Below are 15,742 nucleotides of genomic sequence, written 5' to 3'. Positions count from 1 at the left end.
TAAGCGATTCACTGGAAAGACATAATGCTGATCTATGCTAGCAATTAATCACGGAATACATTAGACAATGATGGGTGACCTACAAATTTTTGACAAAATAATTTTTCATCATGTTGGCGATTTCTTAGCCTAATATGCCTGCAAGGCACAGAGTCCAAACCTGTCATTTATTCCATCTCTCCTTGACAGGCGGCAACCTGTCTTCCAGACAAAATGAACATTATCTGTGCTCACTAGACATTTAGTGCAGGGCTTAGCTTATGACTAATGATAATAGGCAGACAGAAATGTTAGAGTCTGAAATAATGTTCTCTTTGTTAAAGAAATTTCTTGAGGTAGATTTTTTTTTCCTGAAGACACAGAAAGATAAAAACTATTTTCCCATGGACTTTATAAAAGAAAATATAACACACATTTTCAAAAATACATGAGTGCCGTTTAAAAAGAAGAAGAAGAAAAACCCTAAAAAGATGTCATTTGGTTTTTTAGTTAGTATTTCATTAGACTCTGTGCCTCAGATGACATGCACAGACAAGGGCTTGATTGTAAAAAGGAATTTCATTGATTCCTAGAGTTTGAAATCTGCATAGCTGACCTTAGAGTTTGTGGGGTCAAAGGCAAAATCTTGACAGTGGCCATTTTGGGATTATAAATGACGATGGCAAATCAATAATATATTTTGGAGCCTTGCTGGATCCTAATGCAAGCACAAAATGGGAGGGAAGAGGGGAAGGATGGCATTAACTGTTTGTATGCCAGGCTGTTCCAGGAAAAGTGCCAGCCCCTTGGAGGGAGCCCAGCCTCCCACTTTGCATAACCCTCATACATAATACTTTACTGCTTTCCCCCAACCATACATTTTTAAACCAACCTGTTTGTGTTTCCCTTTTTAGTCAGATTATGGCAGACATCTTAGACCAAGAACAAACTTAGTTGGTCTCTAAGGTGCTACTGGACAATTTTTTATTTTTTTATATATTTTGAGCTTAAAATGTGTTTGTCATTTCTGTGGTGAGTTCGCTGTACTGATTAATAATTTTGACTACAATCCTAACTCCACTTTCCTTGGAGTAGGAATGGGGGACAGATTCAGTTTTGTTTATATTGTAAGAATGAGAAAATGTATAGTTCTCAAAGAAATACAAAAGCTGAAACACAACGATCCTTTGAAATTTACATTTCTAATGTTGCAGTTTTTCAACCAAACAGTGTCTACAAAAAAGCATACACTAGGGAGAAGTGTGCCCCAAAACATATAGATTTGTGAATGTAACATGTGGGAAATTGTTTGGAAAATGTATATATTTGTCAAAACTGTGCACCAAAATGTATCACAATGAAATGTTGATTAATTTTTTTAAAAAATGATGCAGAATTGTAGAGAACTGAATGTTAGACTGGGGAAAATATGGGTAACTGAGAGAACCAAAATTGGCAGATTTGTCTACCCCTATTGCATTAAATAGGACTTATTTCTGAGCAGGCATGGTTAGGACGGCACTGTTTGCGTGATCCTGCTAGGATGCTCTGTATAGGGCTGGCAGCCATCAACTCCTTTGAGACCCTAGACTTGGTATATGGGAGAAGTGGCATTGAAGGAGTCGGAAATACCTAAACACAAAACAAGACCGCTGCTTGGCATCAGGATGTTGATTGGACCTTTGCAACTGAAGCTACACAGAAGAGACAGTATTCAAAGGGTCAGCTGATAACTTGCACAGCAGATATTCTGGCACTTTTAAGAAAAGTAGCTCAAAGGTGTTGCAGTAGGACTTAGGTGCAAAAGGGAAATGAAACAGTGAAATCTACTATGCTGCAGATGTTGTTGAACTACAGCTCCCATCATTCCTGACCATCCGTCATGGTGGGTGAGGTTGATAGGAGTTGAGAGTCCAACAACATCTGGAGGGCCACAAATTCCCCCAGCCCTGCTGTTAAACATATAACCCTTTAAAAGGTAAAGGTAAAGGGACCCCTGACCATTAGGTCCAGTCGTGACCGACTCTGGGGTTGTGGCGCTCATCTCGCTTTATTGGCCGAGGGAGCCGGCGTACAGCTTCCAGGTCATGTGGCCAGCATGACTAAGCCGCTTCTGGCGAACCAGAGAAACACGGAAACGCCGTTTACCTTCCCGCCGGAGCGGTACCTATTTAGCTACTTGCACTTTGACGTGCTTTCGAACAGCTAGGTTGGCAGGAGCAGGGACTGAGCAACGGGAGCTCACCCCATCACGGGGATTCAAACCGCCGACCTTCTGATCGGCAAGTCGTAGGCTCTGTAGTTTAACCCACAGCGCCACCTGCATCCCTATATAACCCTTTGGGGGACTCTAATACTTTATTTGTTCTAATAATTCTATTGTTTTGGGAACTTAGGATATTTATTTTAGGACATATCTTTCATCTTGCTTTATTACATGTGGTTCAATTTTATTCACAACGTTACAAAAAGAGCATTGCATTAGTCTATTGATTTTAAAGTGATATTTGCAGTCTCCCACTTCAGCAGTTCTGTGGGTGAACTCTTGCTACCTCCTGCTATGGGACTTATCTCTGCTATGGAAAGCCCCCCAAGATACTGGTTGGCAGTTGGATCGTGTGGGAAAGGTAGGCATCTGGAGTCAGTGCAGGCATAGAGTGCTTTTCTTCTCTACTTGTTTAATGGTGCTCTGAAAAATTTCATTTTACTACAGTATATTTTAAAAGATAGTGCACAGTGTATCACTCAGCCACACCCACTGTCTCCCTCTTTCACAATTTAATTGATGGTTGTGCAGATCTACAAATCAAGCACGAGTTCAGTTGTGAGTCTTGCCCCTTTCTCCATGCCCACTTTTTAATATGGGGAAAATATGTCTACATACATGCTTTCAGTCACTATATTAATTTTTAAAAACAAAAAAATCAGAAACTTTTATTGTTATCATTCAAAAACTGGTCCAGGGATTGGCAGGAGGCTTCCTGATTACATACTGAGGCACTGAGAACATCTCTGAAAAGGAAAGTTTCATTGGATTTCTGCATTACTTCCAAATTTATTTTATTTGTTATATTTAACAGGATTTAGACACAGCTTCATCATCCAAACCTCTAAGCCATTTACATAAAATATACATTTAAAAGAATGATAAAATCAAATGTTAAAAACAAGCTGATTTCCTCCCCCACCCCCAAAAAAATAAGTAAAATGAGCAGTTGTTTGTTTGATTTAGTAAAACAAAACAAAATTTCATATTAAAGCAGATATCAAATATTCATGTTTAGGTAGGCTTACCTAAATGAAAAAGGTTTTAACAATTGTCAAAAACATTAGAATGTAGGTGCCAGTGAAATATCAGTTGGCAGGGAGTTCCACAGTATAGACGCTGTCACATCACAGTTAAGGATGAATTCCTTGAAAGTGCGAAACAGAAATGTCACTTTGTAAAGGCTTTGCCTGCCTTCACTTTCCAAAGCCTCTCACAGTATCATATGGAAAGTCAAGGGAAGGAAGCATATTCATTCTTGGCTTCTCTTTGGTCAACATGAAGTCAAACGCTCTCATGCAGCTTCATTATACGATTTTACTTGAGTCTGGTTGTGGCCATGATATCGATGTGTAACGGTGTCCTTAACTGTCTTCATTCATTTGGATCAACATGTTGATTTGCCATTAATAGAAATTATTGTATATGCTACGAGAACAAATTAAGCTTGTTAAATTAACTGTGTTTCTAAGAAATGCTAGGAATTACAGAAATATTGAAGAGCTGGCATCCCACGCTGCAATTTTCAGGATCTAAATTAGGTATGAATGAGACAGAGATGGATTGTTATTGTGAAAATAAGTAGTTATGGACAGATTTTTGTTATTGCTATATTTCCTTTCATTTTATATTTACCTTCAAATTGAAATTAGTGTTGAAATCGGCTGGGCTGAAAGTTCTACTGTGATCCTTTTTTTTGCAGACTTTCAATTGGCATTGGGTCAAAAAAAAAGGGTGAACACTACAGGCAATCCGTCTGCAGACAGGAAGAGAAGAATTACAAAATGTTTTAAGGGACATAGAGCTTTACCCGGAAATTATTTATTAATTAATTTCAAAATAGCCGCACATCATTACAACACATAATAAAACCATTACATTAATGTTAAAATAAGTATCCACAATTAAAATGTACAATAAACAAGCCCATTAAAACAGCCTACCAATTAAAACGGTAAAAACAGCAATTAAAGCAGCAGGTTCAAATCCGAAGATCAGGACAATGCTTGTTTAAACAGGTGTGTCTTCAGGAGCTGGTATGATTCTAGTATGAATGCCAGTACCAATAAGGCCTTTTATATTTCAGCAGAGAGAGCATTCCACCACACTGGTTGCGCAAGTCGAAAATCCCACCTCTGTGTTACCACAAGCTGATGAGCGTCAGCCCACGGCAAAGCTAACCAGGTTCCATTTGTTGTCTTAATCCTCTTACCATAAAAAAGGACTTCGCCTTAAAAAACAAAACAATTATCGCTCTGCATTTTGCTCCTCCAAATTGCCTAGCGGCTATGTCTTTCCCACAATGCTTCCTCGGAATGGTGTTACATCATCATGCATGACAATATTCAATACAGTGGTACCTCAGGTTACAGACTCTTCAGGTTACAGACTCCACTAACCCAGAAATATTACCTCAGGTTAAGAACTTTGCTTCAGGATGAGAACAGAAATCATGCAGCAGCGGCACGCCGGCAGCGGGAGGCCCCATTAGCTAAAGTGGTGCTTCAGGTTAAGAACAGTTTCAGGTTAAGACCTCCAGAACGAATTAAGTTCTTAACCAGAGGTACCACTGTACAGTATTACTCCTACTCAGAGCAGACGCATCGAAAACAATGGGCCTGACTAAATTAGGCCCATGACTCTCAATGGTCTACTCTGAGTAAAAGTTAGCAACAAACCACAGTGTCACTCTGGATCTGCTCCAAGTAAAGGTCTGCTCACAGTCCTGAAACGTGATTCTTCTCCTGTTCTCTTGAAAAATTGCAGAAAAGCCACACACGCCAACTTTTTTGACTTGCAAATGGCCTCTGGAAAGGTACTAGAATGATTTTGAGAGAGCTCCAGCGAAGGCCTGAAGGCTCAGTCCTGCCCAAACAAAGCTGGTAGCACTTTGCCACCAACTCCCTTTGTGCATTCCATCTTGTACCCTGAGGATGCCAAAAGAGCAAGAGCTACTCATCTGACAGCAGTGTATGCACAGACTGCACAGCCTTGTCATTACACTGGCAACGAGAGCAAATCAAGGACATCCTTCAGACAATGAAATAGCTAAAGTGGCTATGGGCCAGCAATGTCATAAAACACGAACCTGTGGAACGCGAGCTGTCATGTATTTCAGACCAATTTGCATCCTTACTTATTTATTTATCTTGCCGAAACCCGGCACAATGGAAACAATAAGACAAAGATTCAACTGGCAGAGGTCTCACCTCTATTTTGTATAATTTGATGCTTAAAAGCTTACAAGTAAAACATGTAAATATATGCAGACCCGAGAGTAGGCCTTCAGTGTGGAAATTACAGAGAAGAATTTACAAAACCACAGGCCATAAACAAGAACACTGTGATGGCTATAAACACTTAGGCATCCAATGGGGATGCCGGGAGTCTCCTTGTCTAAATGCAGTTGTCGATATTCTAGAAGATATATTTTTATGCCGTGTGAAAAAAGGTTGTATCAGCATCCGACTGCAAGAATCATCCTTATACTCAGGCCATCTCACAGTCTCTCTATGCTGTAAGATGCTGGCATTAGCAGACTTATTCCCCTTGCTATTTATGCACATGCATAGAGCTTTGATTCCTTGTCAGCAGCAATTTTGAACTGAGAGTCATTTTCAAGCCACCGGCCTTTGCTATCCATTAAACACCACTGTGAAGGAACACAGGTATGCTGGAGCTAAGTACTAATTTTCCTTGGCAGCTGGAGGTGAAAGGAAAGAGGTGACATGAAAATACCAAAATTATAGTCAGTTGATGCACAAGAATAAAAGGTGGCAAGACAAGACACACTAAGTTCACGGGAAAGTATACAAATGGGCACAAAAGTTGCACTTAGGTAAACAAAAACAAAAAAAGATAAAATACTGTCAAAGATTGGTGTAACTGCTGGGAACTGATGTCACTAACATTTTTACATTCTAGCATGGCTGAGTGTGTCATTCATGAGATTTCCTAAAGTTTTTCTGAGCCTGGTAACAGCATGAGATTCCCCCCCCCAAGTAGCTGCCTTAGATTATCCCCCAGAAATTATGGATAGCAATTTTTATGCTATGCCTCTCCATTTTTATGCAAAACAAATATCGCACATCACTAAAGTAGCAGTCCCAAACAGACTATGCTAGTTGACTCCGGTGGGGTTAGCCAGCTCTTATTCTAAATGATCATATATATCTTTAATTATTTTGTTTTATTCTGATGTTGTCTCTGGCTGCCAACTGTTTTCCTTCGTGCTATTTTTATTGTCAATTATGCTTTAGTTTGCCTTATAGGCTTTTACCTCTGTTTTCAGTTGCAATATTGTATGGGTGTGTGGGTGTGGGTGTTTGAATTGTTAACCTTGGACTTTTAAGGAAAAGTGACATACAGAGGTTGTAAATCAAGGAAGGTGAATCTCAGGCCCCCAGGGCTTACCCTCTCCAGAGTCACCCCCCTCTCCTCCCCTGCTTTGCACTCTCTTTGAGTGCCTTTACATGCTTGGAATGTGTTCTTGATACTTCTTGCTTGCATGGATGAAGTGCAGAGAGGGACATGTGAATGGGAAGGTCAAAATTCACAATTTCTGCTTTGCTAACCTTTCTCTCTGGCCATGCCCACTTTTGTCATTTGCCCCAACCACCAGTGCCATGTAGCCCCCAGAAAGTTCCCCAGAAGCGAATGTGGCCCTCAGTCTAAAAGAGATTCCCAATCTCTGTATTAAATAAATATGTGGCCCTATATTGAGCCATAGCTGAAGCCATATTTCTCTTGTGAGCAGCCTTACAGAAGACCACCCCACAATTCTAGACGCCACTCTGGGTGCTGTGACTTTTAACAATAACAAACAGAAACAGGTTAAGAAGATTTCACAATGGCACCAAACTCAAGAAAGCTTCCATCGTCTCACTCTTTTCATTCAGTCTGGACAGCCCATAGATTCAACCCATAGAAGTAAAACTGGGATCATTTCAGACACATACCTTTCCTCTTCACTTAAGTTGACTTTCTAAACCACAGAATGGTACACCTCTTCCCTGTATTCTGTTAAGAACAGATAAAAACTGTTAGACGTGTACACAGCTTTTTTCCATGGAAACTGTTGTCAAAGAAAAGAAAGGTTTATGGAAGAAAAACATAGCATAATGACTTCCCTGTCATAGCTTAAGTATTAAACACTATTACTGACTATAGAGTTTAAAACATGAGTTTTACCAAACTGTGGCCTGACCTCACACATTTATTTTTATTTTTAGAAATTGGAAATATTTCTTCCCAAATAGTGGTCAGGCTGCAAGTCTATACACACTTATCTCAGAGTAAGTCCCACTGAACTAAAATGAAAATCCCTGCTGGATCTGACCAGAAGCCTATTTATTCCAGCAGTATAAGGGTAAGAGCTCTTTCCTTCTGCTTCCTGGTGACTGGCTTTCAGAGGGATGCTGGTAACCAGTAATAGCTTTTACTGCCATGAATTTGTCTAATTCCCTTTTAAGGCTATCTAAGTTTGCAGCTCTCACCATGTCTTGTGGAAGAAAGCTCCACAGTTTCACTGTGTACTGTGTGAAGTTCTGGATTTCCCACCATTCCGTTTCATGAATGACCCTGGGACCTAGTATCATGAGAGAGGAAGACAAAACTCTCGCTGTCCACTTCTTCATAACATGCATTTCTTTATATACCTCTATTCTATATGGGACAGGACGGTCTCAAGCAAGGGTTTCAAGATGTGAAGCCAACTCACTAATTTCAACATCAACTTCGTTGGACTGGTCATGTTGTGCAAATGCCTGATTATCATCTTCCAAAGCAACTACTCTATTCTGAACTTAAAAATGGAAAGCGTAATGCTGGTGGTCAACAAAAGAGGTTTAAAGACTGTCTCAAGACAAATCTAAAAAAAAAATGTAGTATAAATACTGACAGCTGGGAAACACTGGCCTGCGAGTGCTCCAGTTGGAGAACAGCCTTTACCAAAGGTGTCATGGGCTTTGAAGACACTCGAAGTCAGGACACAAGGGAGAAACATGCTAAGAGGAGGGCATGCTTGGCAAATCCACACCATGATCAACTCCCGCTCGGAAACCAATGTCCCCACTATGGAAGGACGTGTGGATCCAGAATTGGCCTCCACAATCACTTACAGACACATTGTTAAAACCGTGTTTATGGAAGACAATCTTACTCGGCTGCAAGTGATGGAAGAAGAAGAAGAAGAAGAAGAATATAAAATGCAAATAAAACACAGCAAAGCTAAATTTTGGCCTCACACAGAGCACCATATTATGAAAGATTACCAAAGTCTGCCCTTGGCTCGCTTGTATATTGTAAATCCTTTGGATGGAAATGTGAATTGATGAGAGTTGTTGTCCAGCAGCAGCTAGAGGGCACCGTGTTGCTTACCCTGATGCATGTTTGTTTCTTTAGAGAAGATGTGATAAGCAGGAAAATGAAGAGTCATACTTTTCAGGTACGCTCAATTTGGTAGTAACAATGCATTTTGGTCAGAAATTGGATAATATACAAATGTTCCCCATAGATAGAATGCAGATATTGCATTTGTACTTTAACCTATATTTGCATTATGACATATGCAAATGATTCAGGCGGGGGGAGGGGGAGGAATCAAAGCTTAGATTGGACCATGCACCAGACTTTGTGCTCTCAGTGACTGACCCTGCCCTGAAACATTTGAAGCAATCTAGAGAAAGGAGTTCCTTTGAGCCCGCCTTACCCTGCTAACTGAAGCAAAAAAAGTGCTTGTGAAAAGGAGTGAGCACTTCCACGGCAACTGGTGTGTTTTTCAGAACCCAGCACCTTTCAGTTTGTAAGCAGAGCACAATAAAAGGTGCTATGCACCAACTGGTGCCATTCTCCCTATTCCTCTCCAAAACACTTTTGCTAAGATATCGTTTTCATAAAGGTCTGGAGATCAAAAAGCATGAAAGACAAGCCAGTGGGACATTGCACCAACCATGCTATTACAGCATGCATCCTGACAAACCTGAGTAAATCATGCTACACATTACACTGGACTCCTGCATATCTGAAATGCAGAGTTATTTGAACCACCTACCTGCTGTAATCACAGTATTGTAAAATGGGTGGGTGCACAGTGTTCAGCCTGCTGAGATCTATTTCATGACTCCCAATGCATACCAGATTCTAGACTGGCAGATTACTATATCTGTGTTCTGCTGCCTGCCTGTCAGAGTGAATAAGTGGTTTAATTTACAGTTGCGGGACTTGAAATTGAGAGGGGGGGAGCAATTGGGGGGGGAAGCCTGCATATATCCTAGTGAACTTTCACATCAACAAACTGTTGCACATTTGAGTCATTCAAAATGCTTTATTAATCTCTAAAATTCTATCTACACTTTTTTTAAAAAATTGACAACCTGCAGTGGTCCACGTATACTACAAGGCTCTCCATGTTTTATTATACAGGTTTAGTATGGAAAACTGTTTCCTACCAACAAAAGTGTCAGGCAACCTGATGTATTGGGGAACCTGGCACCCAGGTACCCTGACAGGGGATTTAAAGGGAGAGAGGTTGTCATTCTCTGGCTCAGTAATATGTAAAGCCCACTGGGAGAGCTTTTAAACTGTGGCTTATTTAAATCGAACTTGCTTCTCTCTGTTGCACTCATATTTTACACTTAAGACATAAGCAACACTTCAGGCATTCAACAGTTTTAGAATTTTCATGTTTCATTTAATAGTTCCCCACTGGTGCATAACCCTGTCCCTTTGAAAAACACAGACAAACAGCTCATGTGAATAGCTCTGTGTGTTGAGCAAGTGGTGCATGGGTCACCCAGTTAAACCAAGTACATTGGTACCTCATTCTGGAGGTCTGTTCTTTACCTGAAACTGTTCTTAACCTGAGGTAAAGGTAAAGGTAAAGGTACCCCTGCCCGAACGGGCCAGTCTTGACAGACTCTGGGGTTTGTGCGCCCATCTCACATCTATAGGCCGGGGGCCAGCGCTGTCCGGAGACACTTCCGGGTCACGTGGCCAGCGTGACAAAGCTGCATCTGGCGAGCCAGCGCAGCACACGGAACGCCGTTTACCTTCCCGCTGGTAAGCGGTACCTATTTATCTACTTGCCCCCGGGGGTGCTTTCGAACTGCTAGGTTGGCAGGCGCTGGGACCGAGCAGCGGGAGCGCACCCCGCCGCGGGGATTCGAACCGCCGACCTTTCGATCGGCAAGCCCTAGGCGCTGAGGCTTTAACCCACAGCGCCACCCGCGTCCCCTGAGGTACCACCTGAGGTACCACTTGGCTAATGGGGCCTCCTGCTGCCACCGCCGCACGATTTATGTTCTCATCCTGAAGCAAAGTTCTTAACCCGAGGTACTATTTTTCGGTTAGCAGAGTCTGTAACCTGAAGTGTCTGTAACCTGAGGTACCACTGTACAGCGGTGCCCCGCAAGACGAATGCCTCGCAAGACGAAAAACTCGCTAGATGAAAGGGTTTTGCATTTTTTGAGCTGCTTCGCAAGACGAATTTCCCTATGGGCTTGCTTCGCAAGATGAAAACGTCTTGCAAGTTTGTTTCCTTTTTCTTAACACCATTAATACAGTTGCGACTTGACTTCAAGGAGCAACTCATAGAAGGCGGTGTGGTAGCCTTTTTTGAGGTTTTTGAAGACTTTGGTGATTTTTGAAGCTTTCCCAAAACTTTCCCGACACCGTGCTTCGCAAGACAAAAAATTCGCTAGACGAAAAAACTCGCGGAATGAATTAATTTCGTCTTGCGAGGCACCACTGTACTTCCACTAAGCAGGAAGACCCTCAGCAGTTGCCAGGAATAATGATGGGGAACGTACCTCCTGTTCTCTTGCAAGATTCATCATAGTGGACCATAGTTAGCATATGTGTTTTAGTCTTTGGCCACTGGAACTCTCTGAGCAGTGCTAGGAGGGAGCATAGACAAAGATGAGTGAAAGGGTGGTTCTATTAAGCTCTCATAATCCTAGAACTGTGGACCATCCAAGGCAATTGAATGTTGGGTGATTCAGGAAAGACAAAAGAGAGCATTTCTTCACACAGTGCGTAGGTAAACTATAGAATTTGCTCCCACAAGAGACAGTGATGGTGACCAATTTGAACTAGACAAATTCATCGAGGATAAAACTATCAAGAGCTACTAGTCATGATGCAGAGTACCAATTTCTGGAAATCACAAATTAGCTGAGAATCTTGGTTGTGCTAAGGTGCACAGGATTTATGTTTGTGGGGGCACGCTTTATGCTGGTGGGGGACCTCAGTTATTTAAGTATTTCTATTGGTTTACTTGATTGGGGGGAGGGGACAACTGGTTGCAGGCTTCCCATCAACATCAGTTTGGCTTTTGTGGGAAAAGAACGCTGGACTAGATGGGCCTTTTGATTTGACAACATTTAGCTTGATAAGTCTACATTTGATGAAGAAGCACATAAGCTGCTTTCAGGAAACCAAAACATTTTAATTTTACCTTTTGAAATTGATTTCTATGCAATTTATATACATTTTACTTACTAAGCAAAACTAAATTACAGTGGTACCTCAGGTTAAGCACTTAATTAGTTCCAGAGGTCTGTTCTTAACCTGAAACTGTTCTTAACCTGAAGCACCACTTACGTAATGGAGCCTCCTCCTGCTGCCGCCCCGCCGGAGCCCGATTTCTGTTCTCATCCTGAAGCAAAGTTCTTAACCTGAAGCACTATTTCTGGGTTAGCGGAGTCTGTAACCTGAAGCGTATATAACCTGAAGCATATGTAACCCGAGGTACCACTGTAAATTGATTTAACCAAAACACCTTTTGAATTCCCAAGTCATGTTACAAGTTTTTAGCTCCCTTCATTTTGGGAATTTGGAATTTGAAAAATTCAGCACACCCTACCACCGCATCCTCACCATGATGTAAGAAGCTCCAACAGATTTACTTAGAAAAAAAGATATATTAGACACAGGTGATAAGAACACCTTAATTTTCGCTTAGTGTCAAATAACTGTAGCTAATGGGGAGTTGCTAAAAGGTTAGTAAAAGCACCAAGCAATGGCAAAGCTTCAGCATGTAACTGTATAAAATAAATGCACAAATGTATCTAAAAGCAGTGGCTAGAATGACATTAATATATATTTCTCATTCTTCTCTTGCTATGGGCTTAACCTCTGAGATGCTTCGGAGAAATACTCTATTACTTACCCTTTAGTGAGCATCTCTATCTCCTACATATGAAATTTGCATATGTCAATTATTGTAGAACCTACGCATCAAATTCAGCACTTGTTACAGGCTGTCTGATTGGCACTTTGATCCTAAAGGGAATTATGTTTCAGTCCTCAATCCGGTTATATCTGAAGTAGTCCCACAGATTTTGATCGGCTCACACTAGAGTAACTACCTTGAGGAATGCAGTTCAATTCCCTGTAGGGAATCTACTTAGGGCATGCTTCTCCGAGTCACTGGGGAATCAGTATCTTTAAGATAAAAATTTAATAGCATCATTTATTAAATTAAATTAGTTAGCACTAGTCTAGCAATTGATGCTACAGCACCTGACATACCTGTTCACTGCATTCTGTAGGGCTGTTATTCATATGGAACATGCCTGTAGTATAAAGTGAATCAATACGCAGAATATGAGAAGAAGAAAAAGAAGAAGAGGAGGAGGAGGAGGAGTTTGGATTTGATATCCCGCTTTATCACTACCCGAAGGAGTCTCAAAGCGGCTCACATTCTCCTTTCCCTTCCTCCCACACAACAAACACTCTGTGAGGTGAGTGGGGCTGAGAGACTTCAGAGAAGTGTGACTAGCCCAAGGTCACCCAGCAGCTGCATGTGGAGGAGCGGAGACGTGAACCCGGTTCACCAGATTACGAGTCTCACTCTTAACCACTACACCACACTGGCTCCCATGTTTTTTCCAGAAGAAAGACAAGAGCATTAAAAATTAAAAACAATTGGCGCTTTTCTTTCCAGTTTGTGGTATCAGAACTTCAGCTACAATTATAACCTGACTGCCTGCCTTGGCAACTTTTGGACCAGCATGGCCTGCTTGGGCTTTTGGCATGCTGCAGCTCCATTTATATTTTCCAGAAGAACATGTGCCTTGAGACACGCACTTTGTGTCCACCGACTTAAGCACTAATATTAGTATCTACTGGGAAAACCCAGCAGCGACAAGATACCCAACAAGACACCATCAAGTCCTGGTGAAGAGAAGCCAGGATGGTGCAAATATGGTGAGTGGTCTGTGGTAGAGAGAACCAGGTAGGCTGCTCACATTGTGGGGCAGAAGATAGAGGGCCCTTAATTATGTCCATAAAGCCCACCTTTGACTCCTCGCAGTTTTAGCTAAATTATGCCTCTGTAGCCTTTTAAAAACAGCAACCAAGAGAGTACCAGGAGTCCTCAAACTTTTTCAGCAAGGGGCCGGTCTACTGTCCCTCAGACCTTGTGGGGAGCCGGACTATATTTTGAAGAGAAAAAAATGAATGAGGGACGATGAGCGGTGTGCAAAAGGGCTCCAGAGAGGGGCTGCTTTAAATGGCGGCTGCTCGAGAGGGGCACTCAGCCAACTGTGGGTCCTGGGTCTTGTGAACGGCAGGGGCTGGAGGTGGCAGTGGAGAGACGATGAGTGGCACACGAAAGGGCTCTGGAGAGGGGCTGCTTTAAATGGCGGACGCTCAAGAGGGGCGCTCAGCCAACCGCAGCTCCTTCCTTTGGCAAGAAGGAAAGGTTCTGGTTGTGCAATCTAGCCGTATACAGTGGTACCTCAGGTTAAGTACTTAATTCGCTCCGGAGGTCCGTTCTTAACCTGAAACTGTTCTTAACCTGAAGCACCACTTTAGCTAATGGGGCCTCCCACTGCTGCTGCTGCGCCTCCGTGCGATTTCTGTTCTCATCCTGAAGCAAAGTTCTTAACCCGAGATACTATTTCTGGGTTAGCGGAGTCTGTAACCTGAAGCGTATGTAACCCGAGGTACCACTGTATTTGAAGAGCTGTTAGTTTGGTTAAAAGCACACAGGCAGAATGCCCTCCCTCATCTTCCCCATCAATTTTCCCACACAGCCTATTTTTAAAATGCCAATTTCACAGCAATTTACAGCGCAGACTTAACCATGTCTACTCAGAGGTAAGTCCCATTCAATTCATTGGGGTTTACTCCCATTGTCCCACTTACATGGGATTAGGGTTGCAGCCTAAATATTTGAGAAACTGAGTAGTTTACACTTGTCAGTTTCCCTTTATTCAATATGTGTTTCCTTCTCAGACTTGCTGTCATGTGGATTATTTTTATTTCTTGTTCTGGGTTTGAAGCAAGGAAGCATGAGGCTTTTGGTTGTAGAAGGTGAGGCTGCCAAAGTTTACTTGCCCGCCTGCCTGCCCACGTGACCTGCCTCCTGCTGCTGTGGGGTGCACCAGACACGTCTCGTTTGCTGTGGAAAGGGAAGAGGTCTGCTTTTAGATGCAAGTTTCAGTGTAATATCTGCCTTCCTTCATTCTAGGCTGTTTCTGATTCTTAGGCTAAGGGCTGAGATGAGTCACAGGGGGCTAACTTGTAGGCTCTTTCACAATCCTCTGCAATAAATTGGTTTTGTGCCTTGGTTCCAGGGCCGTCTTAAGTATATCCGGCACCGTGGTGCAAAGATCCCTTCAGTGCGCCCCCCCCCCCCCCGTTTCCCAGAGTTGCCGACCTTCTTATGGCTCTGCTGACAGCTTTGCAGGGCTGGAGGAGGCAAGCAGCGGCTGGAGGGTGGCTCCTCCAGTGGGGAAGAGGCAGAGGCTCTGGGCGCGACGCTGCTTCAGCGCAGCATGGCAAGGCGGGCAAGGGCAGCAAGCTGATGCCGGGAGGCGCCGTGTCCAGCCTCCGCCTCTTCCCTGGCGCCCTCCAAAATTTGGCACCCTGGCGCCCGGCGCCACTTGCCTCTGTGGGCAAGACGCCCCTGCTTGGTTCATGTAATAGACAGAATGCACACTCCTTGCAAGGTAATGCAGGATGTTCAGCTGAGTTGCCCCCAATCTTTCCTTTTTTCTGCTTTAACCAACCGGCCTGAGACCTCCGGGTATAGGGTAGCATATAAATTAATTAAATAAATAATAATAATAATAACATCAAAATAAGGTCATCCCTTTCACCCAGTAGTGAACTCTTTTCTATGCCCTGCAATAGCTCCAACAGGCAATTATTACAGTCTACATTTTTTTTTTTTTTTTGCCTTGCACTGCTAACATGTCTCTCTGTCCCCCCTCAACTTGGGGTAACATTTCATGCATCCAGTGAAGTGGTTTCTAGTCTGTAAAAGCTTATGCCATCACCATTATTATTATTATTATTATTATTATTATTATTATTATATGTTGTCCATCTGACTTGGTTGGCCCAGCCACTCTCGGTGGCTCCCAACAAAATATTAAAAACACAACAAAACATCCAACATTAAAAACGTCCCTGAACATAATAAATGTGATAGTTATTAAATTGCCACAAGTTTTTAGTTGAGTTTTGCTACAACATGGTTGCTCCTCT

The 15,742-nt window shown here is 42.4% G+C and overlaps 1 long non-coding RNA gene across 1 annotated transcript; it reads right to left on the bottom strand.

Annotated features, from left to right (window-relative positions):
- Positions 1-2,963: 2,963 nt before the first annotated feature.
- LOC309542820 lies at positions 2,964-13,071 on the bottom strand. Its single transcript, XR_014224457.1, has 4 exons — positions 12,776-13,071; positions 12,613-12,688; positions 3,881-4,001; positions 2,964-3,777 (listed from the first exon to the last, which is right to left on the bottom strand). It is a non-coding gene; the product is annotated as an uncharacterized lncRNA (long non-coding RNA).
- Positions 13,072-15,742: the final 2,671 nt, after the last annotated feature.

Source organism: Podarcis vaucheri, assembly GCF_965113315.1.
Source record: "Podarcis vaucheri genome assembly, chromosome: 1".
Taxonomy (NCBI): Eukaryota; Metazoa; Chordata; class Lepidosauria; order Squamata; family Lacertidae; genus Podarcis; species Podarcis vaucheri.
This window is presented reverse-complemented; position numbering and strand designations above follow the sequence as displayed.